Source organism: Maniola jurtina, chromosome 15 (assembly GCF_905333055.1).
Source record: "Maniola jurtina chromosome 15, ilManJurt1.1, whole genome shotgun sequence".
NCBI lineage: Eukaryota > Metazoa > Arthropoda > Insecta > Lepidoptera > Nymphalidae > Maniola > Maniola jurtina.
Window position 1 is genome coordinate 3004182 of NC_060043.1, and position 25888 is coordinate 3030069.

The 25888-nt window shown below is 37.4% G+C and overlaps 1 protein-coding gene and 1 long non-coding RNA gene across 3 annotated transcripts in view; one reads left to right on the plus strand and one right to left on the minus strand.

Moving 5' to 3' along the window:
* LOC123872272 (hemicentin-2) overlaps window positions 1–25888 on the plus strand; it is a 143012-nt gene that overhangs the window by 77480 nt on the left and 39644 nt on the right. The gene's annotated exons all lie outside the window — the stretch shown is intronic.
* Window positions 359–22889, minus strand: LOC123872303. Its single transcript, XR_006797454.1, has 3 exons — window positions 22875–22889; window positions 13605–13607; window positions 359–416 (listed from the first exon to the last, which is right to left on the minus strand). It is a non-coding gene; the product is annotated as an uncharacterized LOC123872303 (long non-coding RNA).

Genomic DNA, 25888 nt, shown 5'->3' on the forward strand with positions numbered 1-25888 from the left:
CAAACGGCTGAACCGATTTTCTTGGATTATAGCTAAGAACGCTTTCGATCAAGCCACCTTTCAAATAAAAAAAAAACTAAATTAAAATCGGTTCATTGGTTTAGGAGCTACGATGCTACAGACAGATACACACATACACAGATACACACATACACACGTCAAACTTATAACACCCCTCGGGGTTTAATAAGGCGGTGCTGGGACGCCCCGCTCACCCGCACGTCACCCGCGCTCACCCGCAGCGGGTTAGCGCGGGGGCTGTGCGGGTGGGCGGGGTGTTTACACCCTGATTGCTACTTCTACCTGTCGCGCACAATATCTTCTAGGCAAGCCCTACCATTACCTACTACACAAATCGTGCGCGGACTGGCCGGTGTTTCGGTAGTAGTAACAGATAATTAAATAAGTTCGCTTTTCTATCCATACTCAATTACAGCCAACAGCCAACGAGTGTATTTTAAATTACTTAAAAAGTTACATTAGGACCTCAAGTCATCATAATTTGATTGAATAGGAAAAAACATGCACACGCAAACCTCAGTTTAATGTAAATAACTTTACATGAAAACCTCTATTAAAATTGACGACCTATTTATTGAGGTGGAGAACTGTTACGAAATTATAAAAATAAAAATTATTCTCAATATTAAGTGCAAGTGGCCATAACAACCTACTTATGAATTGATGTAAAGCGCTCTCGGAGTTTTATTCTCGCGGTGAAAATTTCGTAGTTAATGCAAATAGCAATAGCATTTTGAGGAATACCTACTTACTGCTTTTTTGATGCACGTATTTGAATTTTTAAATATGTAAGAGCCGAGTTTTACAATAGCATTGTCATCGTCAACTGACAGATAAGCATCCACTGTTGGAAATAGGTCTCTTGTATTGTAGAGACTATGCGCCGCCTGAATCTAGCGTCTCTCTGCGTCTTGTTCGACCACTTCTTATTGGAAGATTTGACAACGCTGCGCTTTTCGGTGTGAGGAGACCATTTCAGAACTTTGGGATTGGGGACCCCAAGACCTTTTGGTTTTTCGATCTGAGTATACACATATATGTCCTGCCCACTGCCACTTCAGCTGCGCAACCTGATGAACTATGTCAGTCTCTCGGGTTCTTCTTCTACTGTGGATCTAATAGAGAGAGAGCCAGCTTGCTCTTAGCCCATCATCATCATCATCAGCCTGTGGACGTCCACTGTTGGACATAGGCCATCCCTAAAGAGCGCCACCACACCCGGTCCTCAGCCTCCCTCACGCAGCCACTTTCCGCCAGCCGCTTTATATCGTCGGTCCATCTTAGCCCATAATTATACCTAATCGTTATTGGTAAGTAAACCACACAGATCTGAGTAGTAAATAGTACCACGTAGTATAAATATTATAGGTATATTTATACTACGTGGTACTATTTTATACATACTTATTTTATCACACAATATAAATGTGCCATGAATATTGAATCGTTACATATTTGTCACTTATAATTCCCATTGTTATATTTTTGGCGTGGCATGTGACGTCACAAATACACATGTCAACTCTAGTGAATAGTTACACATTTCAAATGGATTATATGGATGCAGATTCACTTTGCGCTACTGACTAAAATCCATCATAAATCAGATATTGTTTGGATTTTGATGTTGATTTCAGTTTAGAAAAGATTGTTCTCTGATTGGTCTATTGAACTCCGCATCGCTTCGGTTCGGTGGAAACACAACCTTAGAACTAGTGCAGACGACCTGGGCCTTTGCCTCGTAGTATTTATTCTTTACTTTTTTATTTTTAGAATTTTCTAAATTTCTAAATTTCTGATCTGGTCTGGTGCGAAGCTTCGGCCGTGGCAATTTACCACCCTACGGGCAAAGCCGTGCCGCCAAGCGAGTGAGCGTTTCAATACGATGCCGTGTAGAAACCAAAGGGGTATGGGTTTAATAAAAACTGCCATACTGCCATCTTCGACTGCATCATCACTTACCACCAGGTGAGACTACAGTCAAGGGTTAACCTATACTAAGGCTAACCTACTGAATTTAAAAAAAAAGATCCTCGCCGACGCAGTCGCGGGCATCGGCTGGTAGGTATAAATCTTAACCGGACATCCGGCATCGAAGTCACAATGCGGCCACAGTGTAAAGATTCGATTACATTCTACGAAAAGGACACACAGACACTCTGTTTATAATGAGAGCACATCATTACTTTTCATATTAAATAACACCATTTGAACTGATCTAATGTACTGTATAACTGTAGGTACATTACAATTAAGTACATACTAAAGATCTCGTTTTGGTAAAAGCTTAGAGTTATAAATTGTAGGTATAACTTATGTTGTGCTTTTTAACCCCCGACCCAAAAAGAGGGGTGTTATAAGTTTGACGTGTGTATCTGTGTATCTGTGTGTCTGTGTATCTGTCTGTGGCACCGTAGCGTCTAAACTAATGAACCGATCTTAATTTAGTTTTTTTTGTTTGAAAGGTGGCTTGATCGAGAGTGTTCTTAGCTATAATCCAAGAAAATCGGTTCAGCCGTTTGAAAGTTATCAGCTCTTTTCTAGTCACTGTAACCTTCACTTGTCGGGGGTGTTATAAATTTTTAATTTACACTTGTAACCTTTTAATAGCTTAGTGGATAATGCGTCTCCTATTTGAGACGCGTATAGGAGGTACTCAGTAGTGGGCCGACAATGGGTTGATCATGATGATGATGATAATGAAGCAGTATTCAATATTCATATCTTACACCACACACTTACACCACATCTTAGACCACATCATCACTTTCCATCAGGTGTGATTGTGGTCAAGCGCTTGCCTATAGTGAATAAAAAAAAAATATATATATATATACAACACCCTCTCAATGACTAACTGCATAATAATGTTCTAATAACAACCTGTTAATTAAGTAAAAGCACTCTCACTTCAGCCGCAGTTTAGCAATCATACAGTTCATTAAAGGTCGTATACCAACGAGCACGTGCGTAGGACATGTTGGGAAAATTGCCAAATGTAGGAGGGGTTAGAACGATGACAAAATGGGCATCACAATAAAAATACCAAATGTCAGACTGCGTGAAACATAGGATATGTGAGATTAATGAAACAGGACGGTTTAAGCTTTAAAGAAAAAAATGCATGAGTATAAATAAACGAAGTATAGTTTGTAGCACTTTTACTGTAATATCACCCTTTTACTGTAATATACCCTTGTTTATTTTGTGTGTCTATTTTTGAAAAGATTCTGAACCTATGTAATACAATGAGCTGATGGTTTTCCCAATAAAACAAAATTAAAGATATACAGGGCTGTTTGGTAATTAGTATATAATGACGACACGTACCCATGCTACTTAGATCTGATAAATACAATGCTGAAGTAAAATGACGAAATAAAATTATAAAAATTTCCATACAAAATTTTGTTTTTTTTTTTTTAATGTCCAAGTTTTCATGGCCCTAACGTGCCCTAACTCACTGAGATCGTTGGCCTTGACCTATCTAAAGATGGCCAACGATCTTCGTGAGCTAGGGCACGTTAGGGTCATGAAAACTTTGACATAATTTTTTTTTAATTTTGTATGGAATTTTTTATAATTTTATTTCGTCATTATACTTCAGCATTGTATTTATCAGATCAAAGTAGCATGGGTACGTGTCGTCTTCATATACTAATTACCAAACACCCTGTATAGAAGCTAATTATGAAAATTGTGGAGTGACCAAGCTCTTTGAAATGTTGCAGTGCTATGGGGGCAGTAGTCACCTGTGATATACGAGCGTTTCCAAACTGTATGGTTGCTAAACTGTGCCACAGATAAGGTACACTTTTGAAAGTTAATTTACTCCACAAAGGTTTTCCGCGATGCTCACGGAACCCATTTAGCATGCAGATAAAACTAAACGCTTAGCCGGTTATCTACGGTTAAATTTAACCAGGCTCTATTTAGTATGAACAATCGGTCCGTTGTAGACGAGATTTGAATCTTAAGTAACTTTGGTCACGTACTTTTAACTGTGGTTCTCGTTGTATGTCCTGATTCATAACAAAACTGTTTCCGTTCCACTTATAAGGTGGACTGTATCGCACGAAAAACGAAATCTGTAAGACTAATGAGTATGTAATGACCATAATGAGTAATGGTGCAAAGTATCATTAATCGTCAATAGCCTGGACTAAACAGTCCACTGCTGGACTAAAGGCCTCTCCCAACGGGAGGGGTTGCCCATAATCACCACACAGCGCGCTGGGGGACGGGTTGGTGATCGAAGTAGATGGTAGTAGTAGCACGGAAGACGCAAATAGAGGTGCAAAGTATGCAAGTAGCCTTATGGCCTGTACCTTTTGACGAAATCGGCCGTGAAAACGTAGCAGACAGACAGACAGACACACTTTCACATCACACTATCACACTAATATTATAAAGGCGAAAGTTTGTATGTGTGTGTGTGTGTGTGTGTGTGTGTATGTTTGTTACTCCTTCACGCAAAAACTACTTTACGGATTGGGCTGAAATTTAGAATGGAGATAGATAATATCCTGGATTAGCACATAGGCTACTTTTTATCCCGGAAAATCAAAGAGTTCCCACGGGATTATTCAAAAACCTACATCCACGCGAACGAAGTCGCGGGCATCAGCTAGTTTATAATAATATTAGTTAGTGCCTACCGATTGGATTTGGTATTTAGGTGAATGAGAAATTAAATCAATGTGGCATAATTTTGTATCGAATTCTGAATTTGCCGAATTTGCTAACTTTGATTTTGACTAACGTTAAAAACTTGTTGAAAGTTAATAAATATCAAAAGATTTCTTTCAAAGAACACTATTTGTTTGATTGTTGTGTATCATGGATTTCCAAAAAATTATGATTCCTCTAATAAATAATAGCTTCTAAGTAATTTTTATTCGGAGAACTAAGAATCCCCAGTTATCCAAGAGATCTTTAAAAAACTAGCAACAGACAAATCGATTTTTCTCAATTTGTTGAAAAGTTCGAATCCAGTAGGTATATCACATTTCCAGTACACGTTTTCATTTGAAAAAGTCAGATTTCGTAATAATTATTTTCCTCCTATGTAGTAATTTTCTTTAACTCCAACCGTTTCAGTGTTTCCACATTATTATTCTATGCTACGTACACTGAGTAATAAAAGACGTACCTAACAATACCCCCATTTATTATTACATAGCCGCACCGTGTGGTTGAATGATGCTCGGATTTTCTGGCCAAAACTTTTGAATATAAAAACATGCTGCCTGAGGTTTCTACGGCTAGACGAAGTTTCTGATTCGAAGTTTATTTCACTCATTTTAAGTGTTCCATATTTGAAAGGAAAAAACCGGGCAAGTGCGCGTTGGACCCTTGTCATAGTTCACGACAGGAAACTTTTAACTAAACGTCAAGGCTTCGACGTCACTGGCAGGCGTCAAAATGTTAGTACATTTGACGCAGGTAGCCCTAAAGTAGCCCTATTTTTAGGGTTCCGTACCTCAAAAGGAAAAATAGAACCCTTATAGGATCACTTTGTTGTCTGTCTCTCTGTCTGTCTGTTGTGTCTGTCAAGAAAATCTATAGGGCACTTCCCGTTGACCTAGAATCATAAAATTTGGCAGGTAGTTAGGTCTTATAGCACAAGTAAAGTAATAAATCCGAAAACAGTGAATTTGTGGTTACATCATTAAAAAAAATTAAAACCATTATAAGAACAGCCCCCCGATTGTGTAAGAAAAACGTATGATCATCGTTACCCTAATCAACAGCAAATTCTGCCCTTTGATTGGTTGATTCGCTGTTTACATTTTTCACAGCCAATCAAGGGCCAGAATTTGCTACCAATTACAATAACGGTAAATACGTTTGTCTTACACAATTGGGGGGTCAGACAAGAAATAATAGGTATGTCTCTTCTACTAACCATTTCATCTAAATAATTTTCAAAACTTAAACAACAACTCCCGTAGAGTTGTACGGAACCCAGACTGAACAAGAACAACTTGCATTTATTAAACTATCTTTTTCCCCAAAACCCCGCGTAAAATCCGGGTCAAGCTGCGTTCTTTAAAAACCACTTTGTACAAAAAAGTTGCGGGCGCTCTCTAGTACTTAATTCGTAACATTAAAACGCAAGACCGTGCTTTAAGTCTTCGCTTCACAGTGGTCGGCCGGCAGCTTGATTAATGCGATACAGCACGCGTTCGCATTAAGCCCCGACACTTACAAGCTTAAGTGATTCCGAACAATTTGGAAAATGGAGACGTCTGAAAAATTTTAGTCGGTCATGTTTATTTGGGCACTTGTATCAGTCATTTTGGTGCTCAAAAAGGGTACCCCCCTTTTTGAGCACCAAAGTGACACTTACAAGCTTAAGTGATTCCGAACAATTTGGAAAATGGAGACGTCTGAAAAATTTTACTCGGTCATGTTTATTTGGGCACTTGTATCAGTCATTTTGGTGCTCAAAAAGGGTAACCCCCCTTTTTGAGCACCAAAATGACACTTACAAGCTTAAGTGATTCCGAACAATTTGGAAAATGGAGACGTCTGAAAAATTTTATTCGGTCATGTTTATTTGGGCACTTGTGTAGCACAGTCATTTTGGTGCTCAAAAAGGGGGGTACTTGGAAAGTCCCGCTGAAAAAAACCTCCAATCTTAGGTTTTACTAATGAAGAATCCTAGTATTTACTGTATTCCGAGCTTTTACAGTAGATATTTTTGAACCTACACTGACAATCTACGAGTATATCTACCTACGTAGTAATATTAACCCCCGACCCAAAAAGAGGGGTGTTATAAGTTTGACGTGTGTATCTGTCCGTGGCATCGTAGCTCCTAAACTAATGAACCGATTTTAATTTAGTTTTTTCGTTTGAAAGGTGGCTTGATCGAGAGTGTTCTTAGCTTTAATTCAAGAAAATCGGTTCAGCCGTTTGAAAGTTATCAGCTCTTTTCTAGTTACTGTGACCTTCACTTTTCGGGGTGTTATAAATTTTTAATTTACACTTGTATTCCCAAATACTCAAAGTTTGAATACGAGATCCCTGTATAGGATAAGGATAAACTCGCCTTTGTTATTTAGTAAAACGTATTTCTTCGAAACAAACAAACAGATAAATATAGGAAGCGAATATATTTCTCTAGGAACTTAATAAAATGTCACGTTAGCAGTATGTGTTTCATTTTATGGGAATATAAAGTCATTTTAGGAAACTGTATATCATTATTTTTATTGACTTTCTATAATAACAATAAAATACTAAAACCGTTATAGGTATCCGGCAAAATATTGTTAATTGCACAGGTTGGAGTTTGGTGGAAAATCGGCCTTCACGTCTATCAATCAACTTTATTTTTGGGGCCCAATGAAACTTTTTAACATAGGTACCTACTGCATTTATCTATGAATTTTACTGAGCGTTGTAAATTAGACTCAAGAAGACCTACGACTGATTTTGGTCTATCTTTGACTACAACTAGGTTTCAGAGATATTTCATCCTAGATCTTGTCTCCTACTAATACAAAATCTCCTTTTCTAATTTAGGTGTCACTCTTGCTAGGTACTCTAACTATACAAGGATTTTTAATTTTTTAGTGCTTTATTCTGTTACTAAAAGCCTTTGGGTACTTTAAATACTCTATAGGTTTTAAGTTTCTTGACAGGTCTTGACAAACAGACAGGCAGACAGACAGACAACGAAGTGGTCCTATACCTCAGGGTTTCTTTTTTAACCCCCGACCCAAAAAGAGGGGCTGTTATAAGTTTGATGTGTGTATCTGTGTATCTGTCTGTGGCATCGTAGCTCCTAAACGAATGAACCGATTTTAATTTAGTTTTTTTGTTTGAAAGGTGGCTTGATCGAGAGTGTTCTTAGCTATAATCGAAGAAATTCGGTTCAGCTGTTATTCTCCGGAGATACGGAGGGAAACCCTAAAATCTACCTATCTAAAATCCACCCCTGACAATAATACCTGTGGAAAATATTGGGGAAATCATTTCACTATACAAAATGATGCACGAGATTGGTAATCTTTCCACATCTGGAGGGGAGGGAACAAATTTATTGCCGGGAGCGCGTAACCGGAATTCAATGGCCATAAAGATGAAAAATTTGCTTTTGTAAAATGGATTTAAATAAATATTGTGCGGGATTATTTGGCAAAATATCGTATGGTAGGCGTTCAATGAGAACAGATGACACTTTTTAGGGTTCCGTCCCGTACCCGAAGGGTGCCAACGGGACCCTGTTACTAAACCTCCGCTGGTCGTCCGTCCGTCTGTAAGCGGGCTGTATTTCGTGAACCGTAATTGGTGGAGAGTCGAAATTTTCCACAGAATCAGTATAATTTCTATTGCCGCTTTACCAACAAATAATAAAAAATTTAAAATGGCCGCCACAAAAAAAATAATTAAATAGTTATTTCTTGTAGAATGGTACGGAAGCCGGAACTCTTCCTATGCGAGTACGATTCGCACTTGGCCGATTTTTTTATGAAGCTAAAACAGCTTATATTCTGATTGCTAATTGATATTGAACTGGTAGCACTCATTTCTGTTAATAACACGCTGGACTTACGATTGTCCTACAGTAAAAGTCCATAAGTCGTTTAGCACCTTAATGATTCTATTCGTGTGGCACGGTTATGCACATGCGATTGTGTGTGTGGCGTGTTTATAGAAAAAGGTCATAAATGCGACAAATTATTGATGCAATTATTTCGCGGAATTGCTACTCGAATTCTGACGCCGACCATACCTACTTAAGAGGAAAACCTATGCGAATGACATTGACGATTTCCCCTTCAAACTAGCAATTTTGACATGTCATGACCCTCTATTGACAATTAATCAAGCAGACATTTCAATCTGCGAAATTTACGCGGACTTTTAGTATTTTGACGTAGGAGGGTAAAAGATCCAGTACATGAACGAATAAGGACTACCCTGACTTTGACCTAAAATTAAGATATACTATGAGAATCGTTCTATATATAATTTTTATATTTTTTTTTATCTGTGTCTATACACAGTAGGTATACACTCTTAAATTATTTAAATATCAAAAACGCAAAAAAATGCGTGGTATTAATTATTATAAATTATTTTATTTAACAAAAGGATAAATTGCCAGTAAATGAACTGGGAATTTCAGTGAATGAACGAACTCTATCTAGTGCATAAACTCTCGATTCCTATTAATAAATTCTTAAGTATATTTTCGCCTTGGAATTTTAAAAAAAATGACAGATTTTCAGTTTTTGACTTATTGTATATTTTTTTCTACATTTTGCGCGATAAATCAAAAACTATTTTACATAATAATAATAAATAAAACCTGTTTTAGAAGACTGCAAGTTACAATAGAGCCGCTTGGAACAATTTTTTTTGCTGTTTCTTCTGGTAATATTCACAATGCAGAAATAATAATCATCATGGTGTTTAGATGGTTTGCGCCAAATTATAAAATTTTTTTTTAGTAAAAGTAGTTAACTATTCTTATTTGCTCATAAACGCAACGAGGAAATACAGCTTCCACATATAAAAATTTGAGTCCAGGCCTTGCTGTTAGCTGCTAATGGGTTCTCAAAGTAGCCCGAGTATGCTTGTTTTACTGGGCACAAAAGGAAAGAATGAAAGGAGCTTACCCAGTACATCTTAAAAGATCCGTTATAGATACATGCATCCTGCCATGCCTTACCTATGCCAGCCAAACATGGGTCCAGACAAAGAATATAAAAAGAAATAGTGACTTGCTAAAGGGCGATGGCAAGGTGCATAAATTAAGCAAAAAATATTCAAAGTGAGAATTGAAGACATAAGAAAAAAGACAAAGCCTACAGACACCTTGAGACATGCCCTAAAACTGAAATGCAAATGGTCATATTGTATCGATTTTTACAGATGAAAGAAAGACAGGTAGGTAGACCGAAGACGCGTTGGTCTAATGCTATTGTGCAAATCGCGAGAGAAAATTAGCTTGATAGTACCAAAGACAGAGAGAAATGGGGATACCCAAGAGGGATCCATATCCAAGAAAGCAGAATACCAGAATAAATATAAAAAAAATTCAAAAGAAAAATAAAACCGACTTCAAAATCACAAACACTAAAAAGTAAAAAATAATTTAAGTTATTGTGGTTTTTGAAGTCGGTTTTATTTTTATTTTGAAAATTTTTTATTTCAAAATTTTTAGTGGCCCCACTGTACTATAATAATATGCCATGCCCAGCTAAAACCCTACTGTTTACTAAGCAATTACACTGATCGCGAGCAATTTGCTCTTATCCATTGAGGAGTTCTGTTCTCCATCTCAGAAGATATTCATCAGAACTTCATCAAATTTATATGGGACCACCTGCAAAGTATACCTAGCTTTTCAAAAAAAAAAAAATCCAGATCGGTCCAGGCGTCTTTGAGCAATCGGTGAACATACATTAAAAAAAAAATTGAATTTGCTCTTATCCATTGAGGAGTTCTGTTCTCCATCTTCAAAGATATTCATCAGATCTTTACCAAATTTATATGGGACCACTTGCAAAGTATACCCTATCAAACAAAAAAAAAATCCAAATCGGTCCAGGCGTCTTTGAGTAATCGGGGAACATACATAAAAAAAAAGATACCAACGAATTCAGAACCTCTTCCTTTTTTTAAAGTCGGTTAAAAATATACTAAGATTTACTAACATGGTGTTATACCATAGAGTAGCAAACAGAGGCAAAGCTTCTAAGAAGCGAGCAAAATTTATAACTATTTTGGTAGGGCTGGCACTGGAGGATACAATTTAATTAACAATAGTTATTTGTTCAACAAGATGGTAAAGTTTGTTTTTGTTGTGATTGCCTAGTTTAAATATCGATCTTTAAATATCGATCGATAGATCTAAATATCGATTTTGAACGAAATCAGTCAATTTAGAAAGAATTATAAATGGTGCCAACTTTTTTAAATTTTGGTTACAGGTTCCTATTTTGTGATCCCAGGGAGCTCTAAATATCGATTTTGAACAAAATCGGTCAATTAACAAAGAATTTCAAAATGGCGTCGACTTTTTTAAATTTTGGTAACAGTTTCTTATTTTGTGATCCCAGGGAGCTCTAAATATCGATTTTGAACGAAATCGGTCAATTAACAAAGAATTTCAAAATGGCGTCGACTTTTTTAAATTTTGGTAACAGTTTCTTATTTTGTGATCGCAGGGAGCTCTAAATATCGATTTTGAACGAAATCGGTCAATTAACAAAGAATTTCAAAATGGCGTCGACTTTTTTAAATTTTGATAACAGTTTCTTATTTTGTGATCCCAGGGAGCTCTAAATATCGATTTTGAACGAAATCGGTCAATTAACAAAGAATTTCAAAATGGCGTCGACTTTTTTAAATTTTGGTAACAGTTTCTTATTTTGTGATCGCAGGGAGCTCTAAATATCGATTTTGAACGAAATCGGTCAATTAACAAAGAATTTCAAAATGGCGTCGACTTTTTTAAATTTTGGTAACAGTTTCTTATTTCGTGATCCCAGGGAGCTCTAAATATCGATTTTGAACGAAATCGGTCAATTAACAAAGAATTTCAAAATGGCGTCGACTTTTTTAAATTTTGGTAACAGTTTCTTATTTCGTGATCCCAGGGAGCTCTAAATATCGATTTTGAACGAAATCGGTCAATTAACAAAGAATTTCAAAATGGCGTCGACTTTTTTAAATTTTGGTAACAGTTTCTTATTTCGTGATCCCAGGGAGCTCTAAATATCGATTTTGAACGAAATCGGTCAATTAACAAAGAATTTCAAAATGGCGTCGACTTTTTTAAATTTTGGTAACAGCTTCTTATTTCGTGATCCCAGGGAGCTCTAAATATCGATTTTGAACGAAATCGGTCAATTAACAAAGAATTTCAAAATGGCGTCGACTTTTTTAAATTTTGGTAACAGTTTCTTATTTCGTGATCCCAGGGAGCTCTAAATATCGATTTTGAACGAAATCGGTCAATTTACAAAGAATTTCAAAATGGCGTCGACTTTTTTAAATTTTGGTAACAGTTTCTTATTTTGTGATCCCAGGGAGCTCTAAATATCGATTTTGAACGAAATCGGTCAATTAACAAAGAATTTCAAAATGGCGTCGATTTTTTTAAATTTGGTAACAATATCCTGTTTTGTGATCCTAGGGATCCTCAGATATTGATTTTGAACAAAATCTATGACAGTTCAAGAAAATAGATTTTAAACACTATTTAAATTATTATCATTAACATTAAATTAAATGAAAACACGACGCGCGACGTGTACTGCAGCCCCTGAGCTTGAGCACAGGCCGAGCCGGTATAAACCGATTTCTCTCCGTACGCGACGTAGCGCCTGTGCTCACGCACACACGCGCCTCAAGCTTGTAGTAGTGTACCTATCGTAGCGCGCTTGTATGAAGCTTTGACTCTGTTCGCTACACATGTGGTTATACAACGCAATACCACACTAACAAACACTCGTACAAACATACAGACAAGTATATACTCACACACACTCACACACACACATGGACGCACGCACACGCACTTTTGAACGGTTTGAACGGAACACGGTTTTGAAATTGAAATTGAAAAAAGTGTAAGAATTTGTAAGAAAATATTTAAAAAAGGTATATCAGCCGGTTTTTTATTCCAGCTCTTAATACATGTAAAAACGTCCAATCTGTTCATTTACTTGAGCCTTTACCCTAGTACCTAATTATATCGACCGCCCCATATCAAAACAAAGTAAATGTCATTTTTCCGAAAATCGTTTTATGTCATAAGCCTAACTTTCATAGTATGTCCCGTTGTATTGTAAGGACACCCACATTAAAGTAAAATTAAAAGCTAGTAAGTCGCTTTGACCATTTTAAAACATAGTAAGTCTATGAACTGGCTAGGTTTTTTATAGATTAATGCGCCTTACTAAGTTTTTCAAAGGAATTAGATAAAATAAAATAAATATCACCCATTATCTAAATACCATGTCAAAACAGTAAATACTTAATGATGCATTAAAACTTAAAAGTAAGATAGGAAAAGTCAATGACCTCTACATGTCAACTGTTAAATATGGCTTGCAAGGGAAATACTTTGCATACTTACATAATGTTTTTAAGGTTCCATATCTCAAAAGGAAACACGGGACCCTTATAGGATCACTTTGTTGTCTGTCTTTCTGTCCGTCTGTCCGTCTGTCGTGTCTGTCAAGAAAACCGATAGGGTATTTCCCGTTAACCTAGAATTATGGGCAGGTAGATAGGTCTCAACTCTCATAGCCCAAGTAAAGGATTAAATCCGAGAACAAATTTCGTGATTCTAGATCAACGGGAAGTACTGTATAGGTTTTCTTGACGGACGGACGGACAAATGGACAGACAACGAAGTGATCCTTTAAGAGCTCCGTTTTTCATTTTGAGGTACGGAACCCTAAAAAAGAAAGTGATGCACATCTAATGAATAAATGTGTAGGCCAGTCTTCACACTAAAATATTTAAACCCCTTTAATTTAAAAACTGTCATAGCCTAGTGGTTAGAACGTCCGCCTCCTAATCGAAGGTCGGGGGTTCGATCCTGGAATCACGCACTACTAACTTTTCAGTTATGTGCGTTTTAAGCAATTTAATATTGTATATCAAATCTTTGAAAAGAGCAACCGCCGAGTTTCTTGTTGAAGACTACGGCCTAAACTTCTCTTGAATTTAAACCACTTACTAGGTTTTGATCTGAGAAAGAAATTTGACATTAATTGACAAAATTGAGAGACCTAAGCTTGTATAAGAACACAGAAGTGTCATAATTCGTGTTCACTTTGCCTAACGTCTCTCGGAGAGCAGAGAGAGATTTAAACTGTTTCTTATAATCACTGGCCATATTTCAAATGCGAAAGTGTGTTTGTTGGTTTAATATTCAATCACGCTGCAACGGAGCAACCAGTCGACGTGGTTTTTTGCATGGATACATTTAAAGACCTTGAGAGTGACATCTCTCTCCGCATCGTATTCTTTATTGCTGAGGGTTGTGACCTCTTTCCATTATTCCTACATCTAATGGTAGGTTTTCTTGGGATAATAATGCGGTGGGTTCAAAGAGCCTACGGAACTCGACTAGAAAAACGAGATTTTGACTCTTAGTTTTAACGGTTATGAATTAGTTATTATTATCAGTGATAAAATTGATTAGGGCTGCCAGGTAAAATGACATTTATCTCGGAAAATCAAAGAGTTTCCACGAGATTTTTTCCAAGTTTGCGCTACTAAGTACATATATTATGAAGAGGAAAGGTTTGTTTGTTTGTTATCGATAAACTCTGAAACTACTGAACTACTTGCACTAAAGACATAATCATCAACATCAACCGACAGACGTCCACAGTGAACATAGGTCTTTAATAGGGTCTTCCACATGCTACGGGTTTGCGCCGCCTGAATCTTTGCGCTTGCGCTTGACGACAATCATGCTTTAAAGAAAGCAATGATGAGGTCCAAGTTGGAGCACGCTTACCTGGAAGATGCCTATTCACTCTTGGCTTGCAGGTATCTATGGTATATATGGCAGGAAACACGGCCGCCGAAATGGCGTTCCAACCTTTAGGCTCTCCCCATTGCCCGCAGCATGAATCTGAGCTTCCTTATGATGGTTATATTATGTACATATAATATCTCATAAGAAATCTCTAACACACAATCCAGCTAAGTAAGTCCAATTTCGAAAAAAGCTAGCTAGCCGACAAATCTAACTCAGGCAGCCTTCGGAAACCTTCGAGATGTCTCTGTCCAAAATTCCTCAATGCTTGAAGAACAGTCTTTGAATAGTGCATATTGTCAGTGATGAAATATGGATCCGAAATATAGGTCTTTTTTTTGTACACAGGAAATGCCTGACGCATACCCCTCCGTCATGTGGGGCTTGCACCAAACTTGCACTACTACGAAATCCATTTCGGAACACGGCACCCGGAACGAGGCGCGCTATCTCCTAACATAGGTATAATACCTATTTAGAACACTTACTATCTGTCATCATAATCTATGACAACCTCCGAGTATTTACCTGGTAAAACCGTAACTTTAGAATAAAATTTAGTATATAAGCAGGCTTCATTTAGAAATGAAAAAATCCCTATTTTATTTTTCAACGATTATAAACACAACTTTCATTCAAAAATAATAAGCTTATATTCATTTTAAATAATATTTTGCGACGAAATGACGCGCACAGTCCTTCCGCCATGACAGTCCAGTGGACACTGAATTCCATAGAGCGCCTGCAAGAAAATAAATAGCACAGGAAGTTTTTTGGTTAGTTTTAGATTATTTAAGAAACGAAAAACATTTAGTATAAAACTAACAGTTAAAATTGATTGCTAAACCTAAACATATCATTTTCTGGAGGTTGGCTTCAAAGTATCAAGATGTTAAAGAAAACTTTTACAGAACAAGTTGCGAACAGCAATGTTTTCAACTTGGTTTTTTTTATTATTGGGATAATGTATACTAAATTAAAAAAGGCCCTTATAATCTTCACAAACTGAAGTTTTTAATTGCATGTATTTAATAGCTGTTAATGCTTTAGAAAAATAAACAATTTACTTCAAAGTACAGCATTTTTGCGATTTGTCAAATAGCAATTACCTTAACTGTCCTTTTATCAGTGGGACTTAATATTAATAATTATTTATACTAATAAATAAAATTGAATCTTCGAATAAAACAACAATTCGAAGTAAGGTACATTGACAACAAATAATTACTTTATCCCATTCCGCAATAAATAATTAATAAGTTGTCGCCGGTCTAGACAGGAAGAGCGAAATTAACTTCATATAATAAACCAATTATAAAACAAACCCCAGCTTCTGTGGGGAGGAGGCTTTCAATTCAATTTAAGTAGGTACCTAAATCTTATTTGCTTACAAGGTACAAGTTTGATTTATGAATAAGGGTTGTTAGGCAAAATATAATCGGGGTAGTACAGTCAGCAGTTTTTGTTGAACATAGACTTATTATTTCCTGATACAAATATTATAATAAATAATCAATCGAAACCTATTTATTTTTCATTTTAAAAATCCCGTAGAAACTCTTTAATTTTCCGGGATAAAAAGTAGCCTATGTCAATCCAGGGTATAATCTATCTACATTCTAAATTCCAGCCAAATTCGTCCAGTAGTTTTTGCGTGAAAGAGTAACAAACATACATACATACACACAAACTCGCACCTTTATAATATTAAGTGTGAATAATCAATCGAAACCTATTTATTCTTCATTCATGTTAAATCCCAATAAAAAAAGGTAAGTGTAAACATTATTTTACCAGTTTCAATACATACAAAGGAAACCGCAATCGAAAAAACCAACACGCCATATAAAACAAAGGACAATAGCTTCAGTTTACTCATCCCGTCAGTACGCCAGTCACGAGCAATCGTGATTCAGCGATGAGCTTGAGAATCTAGGCGAAGCCTGGGGCCTTCGTGATGTAAGCAAGGTGCTATGCATATCACGATTTTACCTTTCAAACCACTGATATCATACCTAATACAAGATGCACAGTTATGGGAGAAAAAGTGTAAATTAAAAATTTATAACACCCCCGACAAGTGGAGGTTACAGTAACTAGAAAAGAGCTGATAACTTTCAAACGGCTGAACCGATTTTCTTGGATTATAGCTAAGAACACTCTCGATCAAGCCACCTTTCAAACAAAAAAATCTAAATTGAAGTCGGTTCATTAGTTTAGGAGCTACGATGCCACAGACACACAGATACACACGTCAAACTTATAACACCCCTCTTTTTGGGTCGGGGATTAAAAACAGGTGCTAAAAAGATACTCATGAACTCTTTGAAGTGATGCTAAAATGAGGAAACAAGATGCTATATTATGCTTGTGTTATAATTAAATACGATTTTCACTTTTTGTTTTATTGATATTATTTATGCAAATATCTTCTTCTCAGTTCTGTATGGAATGTATAGATGCCGTTGATCGTCGAGCTAGGAGACTTGTAGGCGAAGACTCTCCTTTGTTGGCGAAACTTCATAGTCTTGATCACCGCCGTAAGGTCGCTGGCTTATCGGTGTTTTATAGGATATATTTCGGAGAGTGTGCACAGGAACTTTTCGATCTTGTCCCCCCTTCACCATTTTACCACCGAACCGCAAGACGTCGGGCGAGTTTCCATCCTTATGTCGTCGACATTCCATCTACACGCACGAAACGTTTTGCGTCTTCATTCCTCATACGCATGGCTAAGGTTTGGAATACTCTTCCCCGATCTGTGTTTCCTACCAATTACAATCCGGGTATCTTTAAAACAAGAGTGAATAGGCACCTTCTAGGTAAACGCGTCACATCTTAGACCACATCATCACTTTCCATCAGGTGTGATTGTGGTCAAGCGCTTGCCTATAGTGAATAAAAAAAAACAAAAAAAAAAGAATGTATAGATGCTATCTCTTAAATGCATAGAAGCTTCAGTTGTTTGTTTCAACAAATTATTATCGGAAGTAAGAAAATTAATGAATGAGTTATTAGTCTTTATTGATTTATAGCTTAGAAGTTTTCCTAGAAAATATATTATAGATTTTCTTGTATAATATACGCAATGTTTTATTTATCTAGGACAGTACGGGGAAATCCGAAACTAAAGGAGAAAAGAAAAACTATACAGGATAATTTTTGCTCTTGTTATGAAAATAATAATAATGGAATAGTTAATTTATTGGCCAAGCATGAACTTTCCAAATATGTATGAAAATGACAAATGTATACAAGAAGAAACTAACCGACTGATATACTCTATCAATGTACAGCAATGTTGGCTCTAAAAACTTGAAATTAATTTGCATCATCAATCTTCTTGATCCTGTGATGTTTTAGAATGTTTGCTCAATATAAGTAGGACATTTTTATGAAGGTCCTTGCTATATATCTTGGGTTTTCAATATCAATGTTAGAAAGCGAAGGAATTCTAGCCTGCAGCCATGCGCGGGATGCGCCCTTGTCATGAGAGAATTTTAATAATATACCCATTTTGTATGAAAACCTATTATTTGAACACTAATTTATGGTCATATGAAATTCTGTCTTACGATATAATAGCATTTTAGTTTCTTGGTTCGAGATTCAAGATTAAGCCCTATAGGTGCCTTTATAGTTACCTACACTATTGGGTCATCAATATAGTTTAACAAGTGTAAATTAAAAATTTATAACACCCCCGGCAAGTGAAGGTTACAGTAACTAGAAAAGAGCTGATAACTTTCAAACGGCTGAACCGATTTTCTTGGATTATCATAAGAACAATCTCGATCAAGCCACCTTTCAAACAAAAAAACTAAATTAAAATCGGTTCCTTAATTTAGGAGCTACGATGCCACAGATACACACGTCAAACTTATAACACCCCTGTTTTTGGGTCGGGGGCTAAAAATGTATCCAAAATGTGGTCAATGGAAAAATCATTACCCATAATATAAATGCGAAAATGTGTCTTTTGGGGCCTCCTAAAACCAAAAACTAGGATTTTTGTTGATATAGCCCATCAGGAAATTATTTACCATCGTAAGTATTTGAGGAAGGTACCCGTGTGCCTCAACCATACTGATAATAAGCCCCACTTTGTCGTTAATGGCAAAGAAAATTGAATTTCTCATAAATTAGCTCCGTGGAACCAGGGTTGTCATGGTACCTACTTACATTTTCTAACTGCCTCATTGGTTTAGTGGTTAGCTTATTCGGCTGTAGATCCTAAGGCCCAAGTTCCAGGCCCGAGTCAGGCAAACAAAAGTTACTGGGTTCTATTAAAACATTCTCGTAAGGAGCCCGTAGTTGGAAAGATAGCGGTGTTATATAATGACCCCATGCTTCGGAGAGCGTGCAAAGCTGTTGTTGTGATCTTTCTCCGGTCGTGTCGGTCTGTTGTCCCATCAGACTGAGTACTTAATTACACACTTTGTGTTAAAATGCGTCTCGTGTGCCACCTATTGTACGATGATGGTCCTACATCTTAAACCTTCACGCAAATGCCGATAGCAACTCCACAAAGTTTCAACTCAATAGGATGAAGAAACCTCCATGCCTGAGAGTTTTTACAATACCTATTTTAACACGTTTTTTGTAGATATATTTTTAAATACCTAGGTACCTATTTGGAAGAGCAACAATGTCGTTCATCCTAGGTGCCGACAACGTCGTAAGCATATGCATATTTCCTCATAGCAGTGACTTCGACACGACCCCCTGCGTTGTGCCTACAGGTACTTTTTGGCGGCTGTGTTGCCAAGTTCTGGATACACGCCAAGTCTTGGTAAAGGCCCCGAGTGCGCAAATATTTTTACATAGCTCTTGGTTCCATTTACAAATACCGCCAGCTTGATATTTTGCCAATATACAGTTTATTTGTACAGGTAAAAGATTCTTGTGTACAAAGTACCTATCAAATATTGTAATAAGTACATAGGTACATATTTTCCATTATTTCCCAAATTATCGCAACAGGTTTAATATCGGTTATAATTACTTAAAATTCAAAAACCCTCGACACAAAAACCTCTATAAGAAAACTAGAAAAGAGCTGATAACTTTCAAACGGCTGAACTGATTTTCTTCGATTATAGCTAACACACTCGATCAAGCCACCTTTCAAACAAAAAAAACTAAATTAAAATCGGTTCATTAGTTTAGGAGCTACGATGCCACAGACAGATACACAGATACACACGTCAAACTTATAACACCCCTCTTTTTGGGTCGGGGGTTAAAAATTGGCACCTAAATGTAGGTAGGTATTATAGTTCCTATCATATTTTCTCCAGAGATTATATCATAAGTATCCTAAAATAACACATTAATGTTTGTTTATGGAATAGGTAGGTCGAAGGCCCTCCGTGCGAAGCCGGGGGGCGGGTCAACTAAGCTAGTGATACAAAGAATCACAAATCGGGTTAGGGCTTTAATAAGCAAGCAATTTATAGTTTACATAATTATCTTCTTCTCTATATAAAAAACCGGCCAAGTGCGAGTAGGATTCGCGCACTGAGGGTTCATAAATCAAAAACTCTTTGTGCATAAAAATAAATAAAAATCTGTTTTAGAATGAACAGTTAAAGCCCTTTCATATTATGATACCCCACTCGGTATAGTTATCTTACACATTTTACCTTATAGGTTTTCTTGACAGACATGACAAACGGACGGACGGACGGACGGACGGACGAACGGACGAATAGACAGACAACAAAGTGATCCTATAAGGGTTCCGTTCTTCCTTTTGAGGTACGGAACCCTAAAAATGAATTCCTATTTTCCGTAGTCACGCCATATTTTGTGAACGACTGGGCCAAATTAGATAAGTATGTTATTTTTATTTATGTAAATATTCTTGTTATGTTCGTAATTGTTAGGACAAGGTTTATGAAAAACTGTTTGTGTAAAATAGACTAGAAAAAACATGGACGGGACGTGAATGAAATCGCGGGCGACAGCTAGTTATTATTACTAAATGGAGGTTTCTCCAATGGCTGTCTGTTACTTTTTCATGGCCCTTTTATATATTTTCATACTTTACATACTTTTTCATTTCATGAAGTTTGATGACCGGTAAAGAGATTTGTATTTATTTGATTGGATCCCGGATCCTTGTAGAAGGCTACTTATACTTTTGTCCCGTAAAATCAAAAATATTCCAAAGGCTTTTTAGAAATCTGTCGCGAAGATCATCTGCTAAAAATAAATTGCAGACTTATATTTATAAATAAACGAAAGCGTTCTATTTAAAGTAATCAAACTCAATCAAAAATTTAAAAGCTATTCAAAAGGGTAAATTGAAGGTAGTTTATAAAATGGCTCGTAGCAAAGTCGTTGTCGGCGTTATTATTTCAACGGTAATGGCGAGGTGATTACAGCCATCTGCTTGTTCAACTTCGAACTGTGTTTAAACTGTATTTATTTATTATGGTAAAGTCCGCCGCAAACGGGCGACTTTTATTCTTATATTTATTACTAGATGATGCTGATTTTTATAAATCCTGTGGGAACTCTCTGCTTTTCCGGGATAAAAATTGCCTATGCCAATTTCCGGGGCACAAGCTACCTTTTCACCAAATTTCGCGTAAATCAGTTGATTTGATAGGCCTTTGAGAATCTCATAGGAACGATTTCATTTTCCGGGATAAAAATAAGTAGCCTATGTCTGTCCCCAGAATGTTAGCTAACTCTGTACCAAATTTCATCAAAATCGGTTAAGCTGTTGGGCCGGAAAAAGTAAATTTGGATAAAAATCTTTTTATTAATAACGGTGGACTCATTTTCTGCGCAAAGGATAAGCCTTGCTTTCCAGCGTGGAAATGCAGTCAGTATTCCATGTGGGCATGAGTTCTTTAACATGATCTGGTTAACAGCTGGTTAACTTTTTCAGATATCTCTATTTCAGATATCTGATATTAGGGTTACAGAACCTTATAATCCCCAGTAAAACAAAATGATTTCCGGAGCTCGTTTTCGGCAATGTGCGTTTGGTTTTAAAGCCTTATTGGACCGTTTCCGTGGTTCATTTAAAATGGACGCGTAGGTGTCGATAATATTAACTATTTCTCGTCAGGCCCAATTTCTCACCAACCTGTTTTTATGATAATCAGGGAATAAAGTCCTTCTTTATGTTTTTACAACGGCTTTATTAAGGTAATAGGAAACTCAATAATTTCTTGATTCTTCCATAAGGCGTAATAAGTAGTGTTTATATAAGCACTATACAGACGTATGTTTAAATTTTGAAAAATATGAATTTTCAGGTTAGGTTATATCCTGACATGAAAAGCGTGAGTCGAAAAATATACACTCCTAGTTCACAATTTAAATTAGATTCAGTGATTATCAAAGATCATTATTTTCATTATATTTATGTCACACTAGCTAATGCCCGCGACTTCATTCGCGTGGGTATAGATTTTTTAGAATATCCTGTGGGTTTTTTTGATTTTCGGGAATAAAAAGTAGTCTACGTGTTAATCCAAGGTATAATCTATTTTCATTCCAAATTTCAGCCAAATAGTAGTTCCAGCCTTCCAGTAGGTTTTGCGTGAAAGAGTAACAAACGTACACAAACACACTCATACATACATACACACATACGCATATATAAAGCTGTAAAATCACACTAATATTCACCTTTAATAATATTAGTGTGATTTAAACCAAAGAAACCATGAACCTAAGTCTCAGCTTTGTAGGTATATAAATGCATTGTCGGTAGTCTATACTAATATTATAAAGAGGAAACCTTTGTATTTTTGTATGTTTGTATTGAATAGGCTCAAAAACTACTGGACCGATTTCAAAATTTCTTTTACCATTACTTAGAGGGATTCTTCCGAATCCGTATAGGCTATATTTTATCCCGGAAAATAGAAAAAATAAATGTCCACCCGTGCGAAGCCGGGGCGGGTCGCTAGTGTAGAATAAAGTTATGCATCCAAGCAGCATGACCGCAAGGCATGACGGAGTCTATCATGCCCCATGACTTTGTTGTTCACCCTCTATGCAGTACTAGACTTGAATAATAATTTACTTGTATTCCTACTTGATATCTGTTTTATCTACTACCTGTATATTCCGTACTTAGCCTTGTTTTTAACCCCCGACTCAAAAAGAGGGGTGTTATAAGTTTGACGTGTGTATCTGTGTATCTCTCTGTGGCATCGTAGCTCCTAAATTAATGACCCGATTTTGATTTAGTTTTTATTCTTTGAAAGGTGGCTTGATCGAGAGTGTTCTTAGCTATAATCCAAGAAAATCGGTTCAGCCGTTTGTAAGTGATCAGCTCTTGTCCAGTTACTGTAACCTTCACTTGTCGGGGGTGTGTTATAAATTTTTAATTTACACTTGTCAATAAAAGCTACGACAAGGAAGTAAAAGCAATTCAAGTGTAAATTAAGTTAAAGTGAACTTTAATTTTCGCGAAAACTTGATGATTTGACGTCTCCATTCACTTTATTTGCCGCTAAACAGATCAACTGTTTTTAAGCCGCCATCTTTTATCAAGGTGGTACCAATTACCAAGTAGTTGCCAATTGCCATAGATTAAAAGCTCTATTTTTACTTATTGCTATAGTATGATTTTCAAAAGAGGGAATTCTGGGCACTTAAAAGAAAATCCAAATAAGTGGGTACTATAGATATGACTACATAATATATTATCAAATCACACTTCACACTATCACAGTAATCACAGTAATATTATAAAGGAGAAAGTTTGTATGTGTGTGTGTGTGTGTGTGTGTGTGTGTGTATGTTTGTTACTCCTTCACGCAAAAACTACTGGACGGATTGGGCTGAAATTTAGAATGGAGATAGATTGTACCCTGGATTAGCACATAGGCTACTTTTTATCCCGGAAAATCAAAGAGTTCCCACGGGAATTTTAAAAAACCTACATCCACGCGAACGAAGTCACGGGTATCAGCTAGTCAAACATAAATTGATTGGTACCGTATCCTTCTAAGCTACACCGCATTATTATGTTGCAGGATTGCTAGCCGTTCTATGCAATATCGCACATACGGTGTAAAGCGGTGCCATGGGATATAGGAAACGCATCCGACTATGTATCACAGTCATGCTCTAGGCATTATGTTGCTACAAGTAATAAATGAAAGCGGAAGATTTATTTCATAGTACACAAAACTTATTTTATTACTTATTTTCCTATATTCTATACTCTCACGCCCGTGTACAAAATAAATACATAATAAAAAAGCCGAAAAGTATTCGCTAAGAGTCTTGGGAGGAGCCATCTGACGAAGTTGAGAGCATCGGATGGCCGAACTGTTGCTTCAAAACCAGAGGTGCTAGCTGAGATCGAGCAGTTCTACGGGCAACTCTACTCTGCCCATGCTCCAAAACCTGCACCCACCCAAACCGCGAACGACAAACGTGCGAGACTTGTGCGCCACTATACCGATGACCTCCCGGATATCGACGTAGGCGAGATTAGTATAGCTCTCGGGCAGCTGAAGAATAACAAAGCCCCAGGGGATGACGGTATTACAGCGGAGCTCCTGCGCGCAGGAGGAAAGCCAATTCTCAACAAGCTTAAAGACCTCTTTAATACCGTCATCAAAACTGGCATAACACCTGAAAAATGGAGTAGAAGTGTTACTGTGCTCTTTTTCAAAAAAGGAGATAAAAGTCTGCTCAAGAACTACAGACCAATCTCACTTCTAAGCCATATTTATAAGCTGTTCTCGAGGGTGATTACGAATCGTCTCGCCCGAAGACTTGACGAATTTCAGCCTCCGGAGCAGGCGGGGTTTCGACAGGGCTACAGTACCGTAGACCACATCCACACGCTACGGCAGATTATACAGAAGACTCAAGAGTATAATCTACCCCTCTGTCTAGCGTTTGTGGACTACGAGAAAGCCTTCGATTCCATCGAGACCTGGGCTGTTCTGGATTCATTGCAGCGATGCCAAGTCGACTGGCATTATATCCAAGTGTTGAGATGTTTGTATGACTCCGCCACCATGTCCGTCCAAGTCCAAGACCAACAAACCAATCCAATCCCTATACGAAGAGGTGTGAGGCAGGGAGATGTAATATCCCCAAAACTTTTCACCTGTGCCTTAGAAGACGCGTTTAAGGAATTGGACTGGAAAGGTCGAGGCATAAACGTGAATGGCGAAAATATCTCACACTTGCGATTTGCGGACGACATAGTTCTATTGGCTGAATCGCTACAGGATCTTGAGGAAATGCTGATCGAGCTTAGCTGTTCTTCCAGACGAGTAGGTCTTGAGATGAACATAGACAAAACGAAAGTAATGATTAACGAGCACGCTATCTCAAGACCCGTCACCGTCGGGAATGTTAGCATCGAAGTTGTTCAAGAATATAACTACCTCGGCCAGATTATACAACTCGGCAGGAACAACTTCGACAAGGAGGCTGACAGAAGAATTCAGCTGGGCTGGGCAGCATTTTCAAAACTACGTCAGGTCTTCGAATCGTCGATACCGCAAAGCCTTAAGACTAAGGTCTTCAATCAGTGCGTCCTACCTGTGATGACGTATGGAGCAGAAACGTGGACACTGACAGTTGGCCTCGTCCACAAACTAAAGGTCGCTCAGCGCGCTATGGAGCGAGCTATGTTGGGTATTACTCTCAGGGATAAAATCCGGAACGAGGAAATTCGCAGAAGAACAAAAGTGACCGACATAGCTCAAAGGATTAGCAAGCTGAAGTGGCAATGGGCAGGTCATGTCTGTCGCAGAACCGACGGCCGATGGGGCAGACGTGTTCTGGAGTGGAGACCGCGTACCGGTAAGCGCAGTGTGGGACGACCCCCTGCCCGCTGGACCGATGACCTGAAGAAGGTGGCGGGGAGCGGGTGGATGAGGAAGGCGGAGGACCGTGTTTGGTGGCGCGCTCTTGGAAAGGCCTATGTCCAGCAGTGGACGCATACAGGCTGATGGATGGATGGATGGAAAAAAGCCGTAGGGAAGGGGAAGGGTTATACATAAAAATAAATAAACCTACATACACTTTACATAAATACATGTTTCACTTATTTTATTGTTAACAAATATAAACCAACCATCTTCAAGAAACTTTAAACGCTTATGTGAGAATTGCCCACGACTTCATCCGCGTGGTCTTTTTTCGTTGTATTGTGACTGCCATTTTAGGCCTAGGCCCTAGCGTGTCCTTACTCAAGACTTCAGCTCAGCTGGTGTTACGAGTAAAAGTACAGTTTTTGTGTTTAACTTTTTATCTCCGTGAGAACTGTCAAGAAATTCAACGAAGTTGGGACACGTCTCAGCTACGTATAATTTTTTTCAATACAACTAAACATTTTTTACA